The following is a 3,585-nucleotide window of genomic DNA, read 5'->3' on the forward strand; positions in this document are numbered from 1 at the left end:
TGCAGGCAACAAACAATGACTTCATTTTTGGGACTTTTTTTGAATTCTTTGCCTGAAACTTTTTTTGAAATTAAACTGTCTGGAAATGTCTCATCTGGACAAAAGACTGCAGCTGGACATTTGTATTTATTTTACAAGTCAAAATGCATTGGTTTGTAAAAGATCATATCGTATGTTTTTATGTGAAACCTTGAAAAGTGAACAGCAACTATGATTGTTAAATCATTACAGTGGAGTTAAAACGATAGTATTTCTCTCTGAAATGTTGCATAAGTATAATGTAGTATACAATGGTAATACTCACAATTGTACTTGAATTTGTGTACTTAGCAACTACCCACCGCTGCTCTTCTGTGTGTTGAAGATAAATAATTAAGAATAAAAGTACACATATTTCTGAAAAGAGAACCTGAAATTTGCGCGGAAAAAAGAAGTCGAGAGAATTTTGACGGCATCGACAGTTTTCACTTTTAGGACTCAATGTAATCACGAGTCACTCAAGTGTTCCTTTCTCTGTTACCGAGACTCCCGTCAAAACAAAACATGATTATCAGTCCGATATGTTGCTTCGACAATCGTGTTATTTTGGAGCCATTTGCTGCGGTGACCTGGTCATCGAGCACACAATAGAGGCTTTATGTGACAAGAGGTCATGATCTCAAAAACAACAACAAAGTCTATTGACACGCTCACAATAAACATCCCAGGAGACTCCAGCTGCTCATGTGGAACATAAAGTGGCCGCTGATGTAACGTGTTGATAACCACAAACCGGTGTGAAGGAGCAATGATCCAGATTTAGCTCTTGTAGAAATCCCCCCTTTTTCACGTTTTTTTATGTTAAAAACTGCACTTTGAAAATAAATGGAGAAGTCTAATTGTAGTTCAGAAGCTGAAGAAACTGCGAGCGCAATAAAACATTCCCTGCTTCAGTAAGCTGATGTTGTGTAAAACCTCACAGGGTCAGAGGTGCAGTTATGACAAATGCTTAATTGTTCTATTTATCAACTGAACATGAACGACTTCGCATCATATCAGCAGCATCAGCTGGGCGTCTTTCAAAGCGGGACGGATGAATCTCAAAACAAGATAATAATAATAATAACAATAAGACACATGTACATGTTGTTGTTTCCAAAGACGATGCTGAAGCCTCCACATCAGGGGTCTGTCTGTCTTCGGCCCGGCTGCTCCCGTTCCCCCGCGCAATGAAATTACACCATCGCAAGCATCGTCTCATGGAGGCAGATTCAAGGCCCATTTATTTGAGATTGCTTTTAGTGTAATTCAATAAAGGCTTTTTTACTCATTTATTTCCATGGTGAAATTCATGCTGAGGAAAACCAGGGCTGTATTTCCCTCATTAGCAGTAATAATAACCATAATAACGATAATGGCATTAAAAAGCAATCATTTGAAAGATCCTGCCGTCAATGTCAGTCTCAGAGAGAAAATATAGATTATAGATGGGCGCCGGACATTATTTTTTGTTACTTACGGGAGACAATTTAGCAAAGGCTTTATTATCAGAGCAGTCGTTGATGAATCACGTATCGCACAAAGTACTCTGCGCCTATAAAAGCCCGATCAAAAACAACATTTTATTTTTATGGTCAGCGAGATGATGAGTTGGGTCTTGTTAAGATTTCAATTAGATTTTAAGTTTTGTCCAGATGAGAGAAATAAAGAGCCCGAAGACGCCACATAAAGAGGAGCGGTATAGTGTGATTATGAAGAGGAGGTAAGAAGAAGGAGGGCAGAGCAGCATGAATCCAGCGTCGGATCCATTTTCCACCACTGGAGGCCAACAGGCGATCTATCGAGATGGCTCTGCCATCGCTGCACACGTGGAACAAACTTGCTGATCTGCGGAGCAAGCGCAGCCTCCCCGAATGCCCTGCAAAAATAAATATTTGAATATTCTCCGCCACTCCTAAACCAGCTTAAATTGGATCATTTCATTTTGCCGCTTGCCCTTGCCAAAATGCCAAAAGAGTGTGGGTCTTGGCGAGCCTTTTCGCGCCCAGGCATGCCACCCTCCCCCCGGCCCTGCCCACCCTCTGCACTATCAGCTGACACAGAGTCTGCCCCCGGGCCGCCTCCTTTCTCCTCGGCCACACTCCTGCTGCGTGGAGCCGGCACAGCGGGCCCACACAGAGGCACCGGTCTGAACCGGCCCCGCGTCCGGAGTGCTGGCGACGTCACCAGCATCGGGTGACTCTGTCCTCACGGCCATCGTGGGGAGAAGGGAAAAGGAAAAGGAGTGCGTGCTGCGTCCTCATCTGGCCTATGGGAAGAGGTTCAGTGTCGGTTACTGTGTGCGTCAAAAAATGTCTGTCGTTTTCTTTCTTAAAATAGTTTTTAACAAATCAAAAAAGGTGTCTGTTCAGTCAGCATATTTCAGCCTTTTCTCAATTCAAACAAAGTTGTTTGAAAGAATGATATTGTAGAGTACCTTGAAACAAGAGTACCTCCAGGACTGGATATGAAGATAAGTCGGGTTATATTCTGTACTTTTCTTCTTCTCATAAAAAGACAAAGGCCAACAATGACTTGATTGATTGATTCCTGATACTTTACTCCATTGTTGTTCTAAGAAACTGTAGAAACCAGAAAGGTGAGCCGCACTGTTGCACTGGGTGACGAGTACAAAACACACCCGCTGTAGCTCATTTTGAATCAATCTCCACATGCACAGCAAGATGTCACATTGTGTATTATTCCGCAGCTGAAAATAGTCCCCAACAAAGGAGCTTTCTCCTCAAGTTTCAGTAACATCTCATAGAAACTACAGGGACCAGCTTTTTGGGGACATTTCTCAGTATTTTTGTGGATTAATCTGTGGCCATGTTTAATGATTCAAGTCTTTATTCGGGTCTAATTGGGGCCACAGAGGGAGTGAAGCTGGAGTATTAAGAGACAGATAACATATTGTTGGTTATTTGCTTTTATGGGATTAGTTGACAAAGAAAGTAATGAATATTTTCAGTCTTCCACAGTGGTTTAATGTTAGCCCCCTGTGGTGACTACACATGTATGTCACTTTGTTTTTGATCACTTCAAATAGAGCGCATACGGTTTTAGATTTTATTAATAAGCTGATTTCTGCCGAGCGCTCCAGACAGTCTTTGGTTTCCATTCATTTCTGAATATGAATATTGTGTAATCCATCATAGGGAATATAAAGTCTGCATCATCTTTTGTCCAAAACTATAATATTGTTGCATCATAACGGTTTTATATATAAAAGTCCAACATTTACACAAATAAGCAAATGTTTAAGAGTCTGCAGATAGATTTCCATATTGTAAGGAAATGAAGGCAAACGCACAGAAGCATGGTTTGCAAAGTGGTTCACTTGTGATGAAAGGTATAAGTAGTCGATGGGATAAAGCATGCAAACCCACTGGTATGATCATTTTAATGATCGATTGTTCATTGATTTTTGTGAAAACTTGCTGTCGGCTTATTTAAACCACCTCGTTCGGGTGTGTTGAGTGTCTGTCGGAGCCCAGCTGGCCTTGGTGCCGATCTTTAACGGTACGCTACCGGCTCACTATCCGCCCTGAGCACCGGAAGTATTAG

The sequence above is a fragment of the Melanostigma gelatinosum genome (assembly GCF_949748355.1).
Source record: "Melanostigma gelatinosum genome assembly, chromosome: 9".
Lineage (NCBI taxonomy): Eukaryota > Metazoa > Chordata > Actinopteri > Perciformes > Zoarcidae > Melanostigma > Melanostigma gelatinosum.